General features: G+C 38.3%; 1 protein-coding gene across 5 annotated transcripts in view; it reads right to left on the bottom strand.

Moving 5' to 3' along the window:
- Positions 1 to 17,509, bottom strand: part of LOC125079411 (very-long-chain 3-oxoacyl-CoA reductase) — a 339,719-nt gene that overhangs the window by 283,832 nt on the left and 38,378 nt on the right. The window lies entirely within an intron of this gene.

The raw sequence follows: 17,509 nt of genomic DNA, 5'->3' as shown, positions 1-17,509 counted from the left end.
AATTTGATATAATCACTTTGAAAAAAAAAGCTATTTGGCATTAGGTCCAGAACTAAACACGTGTCTACCCTGTGACCAAGCAATTTCCAAGAAGTATGAATGGATCATGGTTACCAAAAGAATGTCCACGGTAGCTTTATTTATGCATAATAGGTAAACAGGCCCAAACATTGATCTACAGGAGAGTAAGTAATGGAGGTATATTCATATAATGGAATGCTATATAGCAATAAAAAAGAACTACTGATATATTCAAAACATGGACTAATCTCCCAGACATTATGCCAAGTGAAAAAAGCCTGACATAAAAGCATGCAAGCTGTTATGATTCCATTTATGAAGGCCAAAAAAAAAAAGTGAAACTAATCTACAATGATGGAAATCAGAATATTGATTACCTCTGGGTGAGGGGGTAGATGACAAGGAAGGGACATTAAGGGATCTCTGGGGTAGAGGATGTATATTCTTTATCTTGATTTGGGTATAAAAGTATGAAAGAATTCACTTTAAAAATGCATATTTATGTATGTATCTGTTATACTTGAATAAACTTAATTTTTTGAAATTATGGGCAATAAAAAGAAATGGAATATGATTTATTCTATAGGAAAGTATATTTATCTTACAAGCTCAAAAACCTTTTTCCTTTTTTTAAAGATTTTATTTACTGAGAGAGAGAGAGAAAGTAAGAAGAGCACAGAGGGAGAGGGAGAAGCAGACATGCCACTGAGCAGAGAGCCTGATGTGGAGCTCCATCCCAGGACCCTGGGATCAGGACCCAAGCCAAAGGCATATATATATTTAACCAACTGAGCCACCCAGGCGCCCCTCAAAAACCTTATGTAGCAGAAACATTTGAAAATTATAATGGGTCAGGCTTCATTATGGTACCTTATCTCTGAAATACTGGAATGACGCTTGTTACAAATTCAGAGCACAGTTATCCCCTCCAAATTGTTAGGGATGTGCCTCAAACTTCTCTGAGATTTTCCAAGTCATTTACAAACTATGGAAAACAAGTTATGGAGTAAAGTAGGATTTTCTTGTATTTGTACTAAAAACACTTTTTTCCAAATTACACAAGGGCAAAGATATCAAAAAATAAAAACAGTATAACAAACCCCCATGTACCCATGACCCAGCTTCAAAGACTATCAACTTAATTTTAAATGTTGCTTCAACTATATACCCCCACCCACTTCCTCCCACCTCAGATTAAGTAAATCACTAACATCATATGACTTCATAAGAACTTCATTATATGTTATTTAAAATAGCCACAATACCATTATCACATTCCTAAACTGTAAATAAGTCCTAATTAAATTATCTAATCTCAAATCAAACATCAATTATCTAATCAGTATGTAAATTTCCCCAAGTGTTTCAGAAAACTTCTAATAATTTGGTCAAATCAGGATTAAATAACTTCCATATTTAAAAGTGGTTAATGTCTATTTTTAGACTATAGGTCTATCTATCCATCTACCTTTCTGTATCTATTTATTCAATCTCCATCTCTCTCTCCTCTGCTTCTACTCCCTCTCCCTCCCCTTCCTCCCCAGACCCCCAACTTCCCTACTAGTTGTTGAAGATATTAGATCCTATTACCTTCCCAGCATGGCATTTACTGATTACATTCCCCTGATGTCATATAACATGTTCTTCTGTCCCCTAGTGGTTACCTATCAATGCTTGATCAAATTCAAGTTTGATTTTTTTTGGTAAGAATACTTCACAAGCAATAACACATATTTACATCAGGAGGCACATGTCTGGTTATCTGTCTTTGTTGTTTTATTAGCAGCCACTGTTAACCACTAAGATACAGAATTTCACTAGATGTTGCAGAACAGTAATATTTGTGTTTTTAGGGTTTGGGGGGCGGGAGAGAGTGCTCTGTCAATACTCAGTGTGTACATTATTATAATAATGTAACTCAATTCTAACACTAGCCTTAGGACATGGGCCCCAGCAAAACTGTCCATATGCCAGGCATCAGTTGCAAATTCAGAGGTCCTGACAGGCATCTACGCTGAATTACTGCAAAATTCAGGGTTCCCGCAACTCCTCGGGTTTAGCAATTCACTAAACAAGTCACAGGACTCAGGACTTAAAAATTTGTGATTACAGTTTTTCAATAAAGAATACAAATCAGGACCAACCAAGTGAACAGCCACAAGGGGCAAGGTCTAGGAAAGTCCTAAATGTAGAGCTTCTGTGCCCTCTCTGAATCAGGGCACTTCACCCTCACAGAACACCAGTATGTTCACCAACTAGGAAACCACATCAAGCTTCAATGTCCAGCATTTTTAATGGTCTCCATTACAAAGGCATGGTTGACTGTATCACTGACCTCAACCTCCAATCCCCACTTCCCTCCCAGAGATTGAAAGATTGAACTGATGTCACATGGCTCAGACCTCCAATCTTCTAATCACACGGTTGGTTTTTACGGCATGACCAGCCCCCATCTTGAAGCTATCCAGGATCCCACTATGAATCCTCTCAAAGCATCGGGGCCCACCATGAATAATAAAGACAATCCTGTCACTCAGAAATTCCAAGGATTTAGATTCTCCCCACCAAGAACCAGGGATGAAGGCCAGTCAAATTCCTTATCATACAACAATTATTATGGCTAGATAAATATATTACTCACTAGTGAATCAAATAATATAATTACATTTCCTTTCTTGGTCAACATTTTTATTTTCCTATAGTCAAATTGCCTTTTCTTCCATTTGCAAAGGTTTCTTTTTAAATCTCCCATTCCCTAACAGCCTCTCAGTACAATTTTCCACAGAGTCAATCCCATGAATTTTTTTTCCTTTTTTTTCCCCCCATAGAGATTACTTCCCCGGTTCCCTCCAGCTTTTATCCTGTTTCTCCCTGGAATGGCTACTGTGCTGCATAGCTGTTGTTCTAGATCATAACCATGGGAATTCCTTTGGCCTCCCTCTTCTGTTGAATCTCTTATTTCTAGATCTTATTCTACTCCCTCATTAGGGATCACATCCACCAGTAGCTTCCCAAGGACAGATGCACGAAGACACAGTTTTGTAAACAGTTTTTTAAAATAAACTTTTTATCTTAGAATAGTTTTTTAGACTTAACCAAAAAATGTGAATATAATACAGGGGGATCTCTATATTTCAAGTCGGGTTTTCCTATTACTAACATCTTATATTTGTCACAATTCATGAACGAATATTGGTACATTATAGTAGTCCCCTCTTTCCCATAGGGGATATATTCTAAGACCGCTCGTGATGCTTGAAACTATGGATAGCACCACACCTTATATATACTATGATTTTTCCTAGACATACAAACCTATGATAAAGTTCAATTTATGTTAGGCATTGTAAGAGATTAACAATGTTAATAATAAAATAGTACAATTCTAATGTACTATAATAAAAGTTATGTGAATATGGTCTCTCTCACAAAACCTTATTGTACTATATTCAGCCTTCTTGGGATGATGTGGGATAAAATGTCCACACAATGAAATGAACTGAGGTGAATGATGTAGGCATCATGATGTACTGTTAGGCTACTAGTGACCTTCTAACAAGATGTCAGAAGGAGGATCATCTGCTTCTGGACCACAGTTGACTGCAGCTAAATGAAACTACAGAGAGCACAACCTCAGATAAAAGAGGGTACTACTGTATTTTCAACAAAAGCCTCTATCTTTTTCAGATTTTCTTGTTACTGAACGTCCTTCTGTTCTAGGATAACATCCAGAATATCCTATTAAATTCATGTGACAGCTTAAGAGAAACTTTTTTTTGATAGTTTAAGAGATACTTTTTTGATTGTGTATACCTTTTTTTTTAGAAAGTCTATATGCTAACCTCATACATAATAGTTTAACTAGGTTAAAAATCTAAGCAGGAAATAATTTTTAACAACAACAACAAAAAAATCGAAGACAACTCTCTACTGTCTTCCAGCACCAGTACTGTTCAAAAAGTGTTTCACCATTCTGAGTTCAGACCATTTATAAGTGACCTGCTTTTTTGTCACCAGAGCTTTTAGGATTATCATTCAATCTTTAACAATCTGTCACAATAATATACTTTTCAGTGGTTTTCTTCTATTCATTGGTGCTAGGCACTGACAGGCCTTAAAATCCATTATCTTTGATTCTGGCAGTTTCCTTATATTGATTCTTTGACAACTTCTTCCCCATACTTTTCTAATTCTTATCAATCAGAATTTAGATATAACAGTTTCTCTATTAATCATATTTTTCTTTTTGTTCTACTTTCCTGGAAGTTTCTTCAACTTTATCTTCCAAACTTTCTATTGACTTTTAAATTTTAGGTTGTCAAATTTTTAAGTTTGAAGAGCTCTCCTTTATTCTGATTGCTCTTGCCCTTTTTTTTTTTTTTTTTAGGAGTATCTTGTTCTTATTATAGACCTATTATCTTCACTTATCTCTGAGGATATTAACTAGACTTTATTTATATACAGTTGACCCTTGAACAACAGGGGCTTGAACTGCATGGGTCCACCTATACACAGATTTTTATAAATACAGTACAGTACTCGTAAATGTATTTTGTTTTCCTTATGATTTTCTTTTTTTTTTTTTTAAAGATTTTATTTATTTATTTGACAGAGAGAAATCACAAGTAGGCAGAGAGGTAGGCAGAGAGAGAGGAGGAAGCAGGCTCCCTGCTGAGCAGAAAGCCCGACGTGGGGCTCGAACCCAGGACCCGGGATCATGACCTGAGCCGAAGGCAGCGGCTTAACCCACTGAGCCACCCAGGCGCCCCTCCTTATGATTTTCTAAATAACCTTTTCTTTTCTCTAGCAGAGTGTAAGAATACAGGCAGCTAATCCATAAAATATAAAACATATGTTATCAACTGTTGGTATCGGTAGGGCTTCCAATCAGCAATAGCCATTTGTAGTTAAGTTTCTGGGGAGCCAAAATGCAGGCTTTCCACTGCACAGGGTCCCTAATTCCCACGTTGTTCAAGGGTCAACGGTATTAACATTTTCTTCTCCTTACATTCTCTTTCCTCTATATTCCTTTTGACTGATTTGGTCTGTCTCATCTTGGAGGCATCAATATGGCAACTAGTATGCATACGTGGGGTGACTGCACTGTGAGCCTCACTCTAGGGTAACCAGTGAGCAAACCAGCTTTTTTATTAGAGATTCCACAAAAGTCAGTATCTTTTCTCTGAGACCCTTCAGTATCTCTTAAGAAGCATTTCCCCATTTCAATCTTTTGGCTGCTGCGTAGGTGAGCAGCTGTTAGTCTGCAGACTTTTTCCTCAACCCCTGCTCTCAGTCAGGTGTCTCACCTCTGCCTTCTTCCATGCCCGATTTCCCTGAGTCTCCAGCACATCTGGCTCCGTGGCCTTCCCCACTCCTGTCTATTAAAGTACCTGACACTTCCAATTGTGCTTTTCTGAGATCCAAAAGCAAAGCTGTGTGCTTCCCAATGGTGGACAGTCTGTGAGCACTCTGGTGTCTGCTCTCTGAAGTAAGGGACCACTCTTCCACCTACATTTGCTGTTACTGAGGAATGAGGGATTTCAGAAGTCCCCTAGTCTCATCAAACTGGAGCTTCCTGTTTCTCATTGTTCTAATTTTAGAGAGGATTTCCAAAATATAAGAGGCTAGAAATACAGTTATTTGATCATTTTAAAACTGGGAAGTTCCCCAAGTTTCCTCTGAAACATATTATACTAAAGTAGACTTACTTTAGTTGAGAATGAGATACTAAACACACTACTCAAAAAAAAAAACTGATTTTATACTCCCAGCAAAAACACTTCTTCCTATCATCTCCTGCTATCAACTATCAAATCTAAATCAAATGAACAGTTTTTAGAAACTATTATGTGCACAACTTTGGAGACTACAATGACTTATGAGATCCATTCTGGATATCAGGTGTTCTATAAATCACCCATCCTCTGGTTAGGACTTTAAATATTAAGCATAAACGATCTGACTTTTAAACAGATATAAATGTTAAAAATGTAGCCTGATCTTTTTAGATAGATAAAAATATCATTTTTCAGGGCTCCTGGGTGACTCAGCTGAGCACCCAGCTCTTGATTTCAGCTCAGGTCACAATCTCAGGGTCCTGGGATCAAGCCCTGTGTAGGGTTCTACACTCAATGGGGTGTCTGTTTCTTCCCCTCACCCTCTGCCCCTCCCCCCTGCATGTGCTCTCGTGCACTCTTTCTCTCTAAAATGAATAAGTCTTTAAAAAATATATCATTTTCCTGTATTCTAAGTCTCAAAATCAAATCCAGCATTGCATAGTTATATATGAGCCAAATATTACCTCACAAGTACATTTTTTCCCTAAGAAAACAGAAAAGTATAAAAATTACTTTTATGGACACAAAGAAATAAAAAATAAAACTGGAAACTCAGAGGCTCCCTTAGTCATCTCTGTAAGCACCACTGTAGTTCTACAATAATCAGTCACCTACACAATGACCACACAATGGGGGATCAACTATCCCTTCTCCATCAAAGGAAGTGACAAATTCTTTAGTTCTCTATGTCATACGGTAGGTAAGTGTTTGCAATAACGTAAAAACATGACCAAGTCATCGGTCAAACTTCAGTCAATCATAAAAGTTTCATTTGATGTAAAAAAAGAATTTTAATTTATTTATTTAAGACATAGACAATGGAGACAAGGATTGTCCTGCTGCTTTTGCTTTACAAGATCCATTCTCTACTTTAAAGCCACATATATTCCTAAAGTGGTAGCAGATATAGTAGCTGGTAGTTGGATAGAAAAATCTCCTAATCGAGTTCATTAATTTTTTATTTTCATAAAATAATAGTGTGATTCTCTCTATTAAGATGATACCATATTGTCTGGGGAGTCAACTACCATTATTAATTTTAGGAAGCTAATCAAAGCATACCATATCTTAAATCAAAAGTCTTTTAATGTTACTTCTGGGACATTGGGAAAAGACATGAAATAGATTACTATTTTTTATCCTTCCTACTGTTGATATTTTTTACCCATGTGCGTATTCTGCCTTTCTAACAAAGAAGTCCTTTCCTACCACGAATAGAAAGATGGTACAAACTGAGCCAGCAGACTCTTTTATCTATTCCACTTTCCCAAAAATCAGTGTAGTACTGCTTAACCCCCTGTTTCTCAAGGTCACTTAACATTTTCTTAAAACAGAGTTCTTAAAGATAAAATTTAATAGAAAACTTATTTAACTACTATTTACTGAATTATTTAATTATTGTAAAAGGTCACCAGTTTTAATTACCATTAAATAGAATATTAGTGTAAAATATGTATGTATATACGTAACCATTAAAATTTTTAAAATTCGGGACGCCTGGGTGGCTTAGTCCATTAAGCGTCTGCCTCCAGCTCAGGTCATGATCCTTAGGGTCCTAAGATCGAGTCCTGCATCAGGCTCCTTGCTCAGCGGAGAGCCTGTTTCTCCCTCTGCCTCTGCCTGCCACTCTGCCTGCTTGTGCTCTCTCTCTCACAAATAAATAAATGAAAATTTAAAGGGAAAAAAGTTTTAAATTTTAAAAATTCGTCAATGCAGTACCTAAGATCATCTTTTGCTCTGGGAAATACTTGATCTAACTCTGAAATGCCTACCACCTTGCAATGGGAACCAATGAAGCAAAGACCAGCAGCTCCCACATCATTCATATTAGAAGTACTGCTTGTTTTTCGGTCGGTTTCTTAAAATGAAAAAATTAAGCAGTCAGCCAAAATGAAATAAGGTGCCAAGTCCCCGGGGACTCCTCCTTCTCATGTTATATGCACATCTGGGCCAGAGCCCAGTTGGCAACTGTCTTCCCTTCCTTCTTTCCAGCAACTGTGGCCTGGAATATAGACTCTATTTCCCAAACTCCTCAGCAGCCAGGTGTGGCTGGTATTCAATTCTGGAAATAAGATCCAAGCAATAATGTGAGCCCCTCAAATTACAGTGAATGGCTGCTCACAGTCAGGAAGCTGACTCAGCAGGGAGAGGCCCCTTTTTGACCTTCATCTAGCCAATTCAAACGTGATGGCAGGAAGTCTGGCGGTCTTGAACCACAAGTAACCTTGAGGGTAGAAGCCACAGGCTAAAGTGAAGGTGAATACTCATAGGAATCAAGGTTCCTGAGGACTCCATGGAATTACCATGTTTTTTAATTAATCGTTTCCTTTTTTACTGCTTACCACAGAGAATCAAACATATTCTAGTTTTCTTTAAACTGGGTGAAAAGTAAACTTCTCTCTTGTTAAAGTCATGACTATAGGCCCAGAAAAGCAAGAGTAAGCTGTCAATAAAGTCAGTTATTAAAACAAAATATTTACAATTCACATGATTACAAGAATATTTGCTCAAGGTACCTCATTCATATCATCCAGTTAATTCTCATAATAGCTATCACCCCAACCTAAGCTATCATCCCAACATACACAGACTTATCCAATGAACCTTTCAGTCCTTTCTCACTTAGTTCATGCTCTACATAGTTAAGACTTATCTTCCTCAAACACCATTTTTATGATCTCATTCTTCTGTCAAGAAGTGACAATGTTTCTCTATTGCCAATTACATAAAACCTGAAACACAAATCCATTCACTTCTCTGAGTTGCCACCACCCGGGGCTACCATCATTCATCTCCCACAATAACTACTCCAACAGCCTACTAAATCATTCACCTGCTCCCACACCTATTCCTCTCCAATTCACTGCAGCCGGAGTGATCCCACCAAAGGGCAAATCTGACATCACTTCCCTGCCTAAAACCAGTCAATGGCTTCCCACTACCCTTATTCTTCACGAGGTCTTCCATGAGCTTATCTTACTCCCATCACTTTCCTCCTACCACTCACTTCCCCGGACACACTGAAATTTTCCCAGTTCCTACAAGGTAACAAGTTCTCTCTTTACAAAAGTTTTATTCTAGTCCCAGTTTCACTCCAACCAGTGTCTCTGTCCCATCCTTGAGGTCTTCACTTGAACATCTTCTCTCCCATTAAGGCTTCCTTGAGCTCTGACATACAGAATCTCCTAGCTCTCTGCCCCCACAGTACTCCATACTCCCCCCTCCCTTCATGACATTAATCACAAAGGTTTATATAAGGGTCTGCCTGGGTCACCACAGTCTAACTGCTAGCACAGTGCCTGGCAAAAAGTAGATGATTAATGAGTGGATGAATGAATGAGTAGATGAATGAAAAAAGATTATGAATGGAAAACTAACCTCTTAGGATACTACCCACTATTTTGTCAACTTTTTTTTTTCCTAGTAATAATGTCCAGTCACCTACTATACAGAACCCCATATATCCTTCGGCCTCTCTCAACATCAAGTAGTGATCTAAAATGAAATTTAAGAAATTTAACAGAGAGAAGTTTAACTTTATGATGAATCTGCAGAGACACATTTTCTGTAGATGAATCTGAGGCTATCTTTGAAAAGAGATTGTTTTCAGTGTTAGAGAGCTACTTCATTCATAATGTGCCAGGGTGGCTATGAAGTGGAATTAAGGGGAAGGGGAGATGAACCATTCTGGTTTAGGAAAGCATGGCAAATTACCAATGTAGTGTCAGTTCATTGTTCTTGTCATTAAGATTTGCTTCCTCCATTAACACTGAGTATTCTCAGATTTCATTTTGCTATGGAGTAAGCAGGTAAAGCAGGTAAGTAAGGTAGTTTTCAACAATACACAGAAAGAAGCTACACGTACCACCCCTATCCCTACTGGCTCTGAGTGTAGGTAAGATGGCCAGGGGCAGAACTGAGGTAGAGGAAGTGAATAAAGGGAGGGGGAAAAGGGAGGTTAAAAAAAAAAAAAAAGGCCTCTGTCTTCATGTACAAATATAACAGCAGAACCCGAATTTGCAGCCTTTGTGAAGATGAAAACTGACAACTATAAAGAATATCCCAACTTGGCATCCAGAAGTGTCTAGCTTGTTACAGATTATATAAAATACTGGCAACTGACCAGCGCTCAGCTTCCAGATTTTATACAGTCAACAAAAATACTTTAGTTTGTGTAGGTTAAAAATATTCTACTCTTTTTGTCCTCAACTTGCTAAGAACAGATATTTTTAGTAAGCACCCAATCAACCTTATCAAAATCAAGCATCAAAAATAGACTAGAGAAACACTGGAAGCAAATATGCTATTTTTAGCTCTTCTGACTCTTCCCTGCCACTACCCACCAAATTCTGACTGCAGAGCCCATGCATAAGAGCTTCGTTATTCTAGGCAGGTTCCTTCTTCTGACCCTTTTTTTTCCCTCCCTGAACACCTGAATGCAGAAAACACTCGATTGATTAAAGATTAATACTGCCGCAAACCATGACAGCTGCCTTTCCTCTGAGTGCTTTTGGGGGATGGGGAGAATAGAAAATGACAGAGAGCTTGCATCAGTATTCCTCCTGGGGATCTATTACATGAAAAAAAAATTGCTATTTCAATTCCCTTTTGTTGCTAAAAATAGCAGCCTCAATTGATTCAAGCAAACAGGGAAGCGGCTTAGCAGTGCTGAATTTAGAAACCACTGAAGTCCCAAAGAGCAAATGCTAACCTAGTCTTAACACATGCCAGCTCATATTTAACAAAGAACAAAGAGAAGCATGCAGGCTGCAAGTTAATAAAACAGCAGCAACTTCCTGCATTTTTATCCAAGAGAGGCAGTGAAAGGGATACAAAATAAGACAACTATCACTTATTCTCCTAATCATATTTTGATAAAAAGTAATTTTACAGGGAAAAAAAAATCAGATTATGCATAAGCCCAGACAGTGTGGGCATTTCCCACCACCCCATGGTTTGGAAAAATACACGCCTTTTTTCAAGCACGGTACATTACTAGAGAGAAAGAAAACGCCCAGCTTCCAAATGTGCTGTCCCAACAGCGAGGTCCCTTTTCCCACTCAAGTTTGCCCATGAGGTTTCCCCACCCAGCGGGCCCTCTCTCACCTCCCCCTTCCTCTTCTCTTGACCCAACCAGACATTGCAGACAGGTACAGTTTATCACTTCAAAAACTAACCGACAGAAAAATCAAACCAAAACACCATTCAAAGCACCTAGGTTCAGGACAGAGGAGGAGGAGGAGGAACTGTAAGCAGCATCCGCTTGAGGCAGCCAATCCTGGGGATGATCTTCCGGGCAAGGCCTTTCATCTTCTGCTGGCACCACACCCCAAAAATACCTTCTGCCCGACTTTGTCACTTTGCTTGGTTAACTGAAAACCTTTCCAGCTAATGATTCATTTCAGTGACTGCCACATCCTCTGTAAAAATTCAAACCCTAGTATAAGAATTGAAAGGCTATCAAGCCTTGAGCCTTGGTGATTTGGTGGATTCAGACTGCTTTGTGGTCTCCTTTGGGGATAGCCAAAATGAAGGGGGATTGTGGAATGCATGTAGGAATTCTGACCGGGAACAAAGGAGTCACAAACCTAGGAAAACGCCACAGTACTGTAGAGGCCAAGAGCAGCCTACCCCAAAATGTGCCACTCTGGCTTACTGATTATTTTGAAAGAAGTTACCTAAGTCCAAGGGCACTCAGACCCTCCTCTGTCCCTCTGAGAGCAGGAAGTAAATCTCTCACATGAAAGGTACCCTCCCTATGCTAAGAAATAAAAAGACATCCTTATCACCGGAGACAGGAACTTTAGAAAGTTTCCTTTCTAAAGACAGGAACCAAGAAAGCTGTAGAAACAAACCTGTTACTTTTTAACTATCTCAGCCCAAATTCTGCTTAGAATTCCTTACTCCTCAAAGCTCCCAAACATGTTTTCTTCATCCCATCAATTCCTCAAAAATGTACTATATCTTGGCCAAAAAGTATAAAAACTGTCTGCCTTGGTCTTTTCTTTGGGTCTCAATTTCAATATTGGGCCTCCAGATGCACATAATAAAATGTTGGGTTTTTTCCCTCCTGTTAACCTGGCTCATGTAAATGTAATTGTTAGCTCAGCTGGAAGACCTTGAAGGGTAGAAGAAAAATTTTTCCTTCCCTAAAGTGCAAGGACTTTGGGCTTTTGCTATTTTGGTACAAATATCAGTATGTGAAGTGGTTAAGTATATGGGTGGAGGGGCACCTGTGTGGCTCAGTGGGTTAAAGCCTCTGCTTTCGGCTCAGGTCATGATCCCAGGGTCCTGGGATGGAGCCCCGCATTGGGCTCGCTGGTGAGCAGGGAGTGTGCTTCCCTTCCTCTCTCTCTGTGCCTGACTCTCTGCCTCTTTGTGATCTCTGCCTGTCGAATAAATAAATAAAAATCTTAAAAAAAAAAAAAGAATATGGGTGCAAAATCAGACCAGCAAAGTTCAAGTCCAGGTTCAAATTCCAACTCTGCCATCTATCAGAGGCTGGTTAACCGCTAGTATCTTGATTTATCTGCAAAGTGAAGACAATACTGTGCATCCCACAGTCATTGTAAAAATTCCATAAGATAATGTTAATAACAATATTCAGCATTCAGGATTACTTGAGAATTAAATGGGACAATGTATATAATACAGTGTACTTAGCACACAACTTGACAAGTAGTAAATTCCCAATAAATGTTAGCAATAGACAACACTAGAAAGTGACAGGGGTATAGAAAGAAAAATAAAAGAGCTACTAAGATTAGATATGATATCAAAAGTACAAACAACAAAAGAAAAAATAGGCAAGTTGGAGTTCATCAAAACTAAAACTTCTTGCAAGTGCCCAGCTGGCTCAGTGGAGCATGTGACTCGATCTCGGGGTCATGAGTTTGAGCCCCACATTGCGGGTAGAGATTACCTAAAAATAAAATCCTAAAAACAAAAAAGGAAAAACCTGAACCTTCTTGAACATCAAGAGACTGAAAAGACAAACCAAAGAATAGCAGAAAATATTTGTAAATCATAGTTTTTTTTTTTATAAAGATTTTATTTATTTATTTGACAGAGAGAAATCACAAGTAGGCAGAGAGGCAGGCAGAGAGAGAGGAGGAAGCAGGCTCCCTGCTGAGCAGAAAGCCCGATGCGGGGCTCGAACCCAGGACCTGGGATCATGACCTGAGCCGAAGGCAGCGGCTTAACCCACTGAGCCACCCAGGCGCCCCTGTAAATCATAGTTTTAATAAGAGTCCAGATTCAGAATATATAAAAGACTCCTAATAACTCAACAATAAAAAGACAACTCAATATTAAAATAGGCAAAGGACTTCCAGAGATATTTATCCAGAGAAAGTAAACAAATGGCCAAAAAGCACAGGAAAAAATGTTCAGTATCATTAGAGAAATGCAAACCAAAAGTACAATGACAAACTAGTTTGGCCACAATTTTTTAAAAAAGGAAATGGAAAATAACAAGTGTTGGTAAGGATGTGGAGAGAACGGAGCCTTAGTACACCGTTGGTAGGAATGTAAAATGGTGCAGTTGCTGATGTAAACAGTTCAGCCGTTCTTCACAAGGATAAACACAGAATTACTATGTGACGCATTAATTCTACTCCTACCTATATACTCAAAAGAACAGAAAACAAGTATTCAAACAGAAAACTGTCCATGAATGTTTGTTAGCAGGACTATTCACAACAGCCAGATGGTGGAAATGACCAAATGCCTATCAACTGATGAATGGATAAACAAAATGTGGTCTATCCATACAGTGGAATATTACTCGGCCATGAAAATTAATGAAGTACTGACACGTTTCAAAATACAGATGAACCGTCGGTGTGAACATTATGCTAACTGAAAGATGCCAGATACAAAGATCACAAGCTGTATGATTCCATTTATACAACATCCAGAATAGGAAAATCCACAGAGAAAGAAAGATTAGTGATTGCCAGGAGCTGGGGAGAAAGGGATGAGGAGTGACTGCTTCAATGGGTATGCTGTTTCCTTCTGATGTGATAAGAATGTGCTGCAACTGGACAGAAGTGATAGTTGCACAACACTGTGAAGCTACTAAATCTCACTGAATTGTACACTTTAAAATAGTTTATGGTTCATTTTATGTTATGAGAATTTTACCTCAATTAAAAAAAAAGATCTCTTTCAAAAGTTAGTAAAGATTAGCTTTTTACCAAGGGCTAGAGCAAAAAAGGAAAAGAAATTGCTATTTCTCTTGCTGCATCATCCATTGAATTTTGCTGCATTGTCCCTTGAATTTAGGAAGCAAAAATCCAATCAATACATCATTCGATTTACACAACAGAATACAGAGGAACCTAAGTTTGGACTGCCCCTATGGGCAGAACGGTCCCTTTTCATCTATCTAATATTGAGAACTTATTTTGTGCCAAACACAGGATGGCAAGCACTTTACAGACGCTTAACTGTCTTAACTGTCCTGACACTCTATTAGGCACAATTAGTAGCTGCCCCAGAACTAAACGACGGTCCCAGAAAATAAAAGATTATAGCAACTAGATTTAGAAATAAAGAAACCATCTCAAGAGAGGTTAAGTGACTTGCCAATGGTCATATCAACCTAAATGTCAGAACATTAATCCTCTACACAACAGAAAACGAGCTACAAACTTGGAACAACCTACAATACTCACATTAGCAATAACGCATGTTGCATACACAAATATTCGAGTCCCTTCCTCATTAATACAGAATCATAATGCAGAATCCAACTTTTTCACTATTCCTTAACCAGCCAAGGCAGTCTGTCCGGTGTTTCCCAAATATAACACATTAGGGAATCGGCTCCATTGTGTGCCCAACTCAATCCTTATATTAAAAGTGGCATTTCTCTTCACTCCCCACTGCCATCAGCCACCTTGCAATCAGCAAGCTAAAGAATGTGTACAAGTTCATAATAACTGGAAGCAAAGAAACAGAACCATTCCTGACTTTTTGTCTGGCTCTTAATCCTAACGATTAATTAGATCATGAAACATAGTAAGGAAAAAGAGTTGGCGGTATAGTTATGAGATTCTTATCTCCAATGTTCTATAATCCTGGCTTTTTCTTTTTTGAAGAATTTATTTATTTATTTATTTATTTATTTATTTATTTATTTATTTATGAGAGAATGTGTGTATGAAAGAGAAAGAGAGCATGAGTGGGTAAGAGCAAAGGGAGAGGAACAAGCAGATTCCGTGCTGAAGCACAGAGCCCAAGGTGGCGCTTGATCCCATGACCCATGAGATCATGTCATGAAACTAAACCAAGATCCAGATGCTTAACCAACTGAGCCACTAGGTGCCCTGTGGCTTTTTTTTTTTTTAATGTAGACGGAGTAGTTAACATTCAAATGATAACTGTCCCATCTATGTAACTATTTTATGTTCAACATAAATTATCACATTTCCTTTACTTCTATGTAAGATATCTATATCTCATAAATGCCTACAGGCTTGAATTCACTTAAACAAGTCCAAATTGGAACAGTCCTGTAGCTCAAAATAAGAAATATGAGCTTTTGGGTTCCTGGGTGGCTCAGTCAGTTGAGCCTCCATCTCTTGGTTTCAGCTCAAATCATGATCTCGGGGTTTTGGGATCAAAACCCAGGTTGTGTTCAACACTCAGTGTGGAGTTTGTTTGAGATCCTCTATCCCTCTCCCTCTGCCCCTCCTGCTCATTCTCTCTCTCTCTCTCTTTCATTAATATACATAAAATCTTCTTTAAAAAAGAAATAGCAGCTTTTGACATATCTTATGGTTGTACACATTTAACTGGCAGAGTAATAACTAAATCAAACATTTCCTTAACTTATAAACATTAGGCAAACACACTAGTTAGTCCATAGTGCTTACTACATGAGTTTCCTTAAAATATACAATTCAGGCCTGATAAAATTGAGAGTTGTAAGGAGATCTACTTGGCAATTCCAATAATTAACTTCTACTGAATGGCCCAAATTTATGTACACCAAGGTAGATAAATACCCGGACAGAGTCTAGTATAAATTATGTGGCTTGTTCCAACTTAACTCATCCAGTTTAAGCTTTTAACAATATTCTTCAGCTAAGTGGGTAAAATCCTCCAAAACAAAGAGACCTTGGATTTCAGTCACTCTGAGAAGTAAATCCCTCCCTCTGCACTAAGACGCCAATCTGCTTTTAAACCACTAGGTTTATCACAATAACACTACAATAAAGTCATAGTTTTAGCCAGAGTCTCCTAGTGAACAATTTCTTCCTCAAGGAATAGAGAGTTCCCTGAAAACTCAAATGTTAATGCTTTAGTCGAAGAGACCTCACCATATCCCTAGGTACTTTCTACCTAGGAGAAAGCAACTTCATCTGCTGTCCTGCCTGACTCATGTCTGATCGAGAACTTTAAAAATCCTCCCCAAAAGATAGTCTGATAAACAATTTACGATATATACCTTGAAGACTGAGATAAATAATGTATCAACAACAAAAAACTTTTAAAGAGGGTTTAAATTAATTTATTTACTAATTTTAGTGAGCTCTTTGCTCAATGTGGGGCTTTAACTCACAATTTCAAGATCAAAAGTCACATGCTCTACCAACTGAGCCAGCCAGGCTCCCCTCAACAACAAATTTGAGGTAGGAAATGAAGAAATCTAATCTATTCTAAGTTTTTTTTTTTTCCCCTCATCCCTGAAGAGCCAAAAGCAAGGAAGCACAATTCCCGCCTGTCAGACAACATCTGGCTGGATCCTCATTCTACTTTTTAGGAAAACCCAACACTGCCAATGCAATTATGCTAAGCAACTCAACAACTATCACACTTTTCAAAATGAACACTCAACGAGATAGATTTCCAACAGAATCTTTTAAAGGAGCTTCATGTAATCCAACACTATTTTTCTGAGTTCCCAGATTGTATTCTACAAAAAATAGTGACCGGCAGTTGGGGAAACCTATGATCTAGTCCTGGCTCTGCTAAGTGTCCCTGGCCCAGTAATTAACATTTTTGAATTTAAATTCAATTAATTAACATATAATGCATTACTGATTTCAGAGGTAGAAGTCAGTGATTCATCAGTCTTAGATAACACCCAGCGTTCATTACATCACATGCCCTCCTTAATGTCCATTACCCATCTACTCCATCCCTTAAACCCCCTCTTCTCCAGCAATACTGTTTCCTATGATTAAGAGTTTCTTATGGTTTGTCTCCCTCTCTGATTTTATCTTATTTTTTTCCTATCTTCCTCTATGATCCTGTTTTGTTCCTTACATTCCATATGAGTGACATGATGCGATAATTGTCTTTCTCTGATTAACTTGTTTTGCTTAGCATAATAACCTCTACTTCCATCCATGTCATTGCAATGGCAAGATTTCGTTTTTTGATGGCTGAGGAGTATTCCACTGCGTGTGTGTGTGTGTGTGTGTGTGTGTATACATACATGTATATATATATATATATCACTTCTTCTTTATCCATTCATCTGATGATGAACATCTGGGTTCTTTCCATAGTTTGGTTATTGTGGACACTGCTGCTAGACACACTGGGGTGCAGGTGGATTACTACATTTCTTCTTTGGGGTAAATCCCCAGCAGTGCAATTATGGGGTTGTAGGGTAGCTCTATTTGCAACTTTCTGAG

The sequence above is a fragment of the Lutra lutra genome, chromosome 10 (assembly GCF_902655055.1).
Source record: "Lutra lutra chromosome 10, mLutLut1.2, whole genome shotgun sequence".
Classification (NCBI taxonomy): Eukaryota; Metazoa; Chordata; class Mammalia; order Carnivora; family Mustelidae; genus Lutra; species Lutra lutra.
Note: the sequence above shows the minus strand (reverse complement) of the source record. Positions and strands in the feature narration are given on the sequence as shown.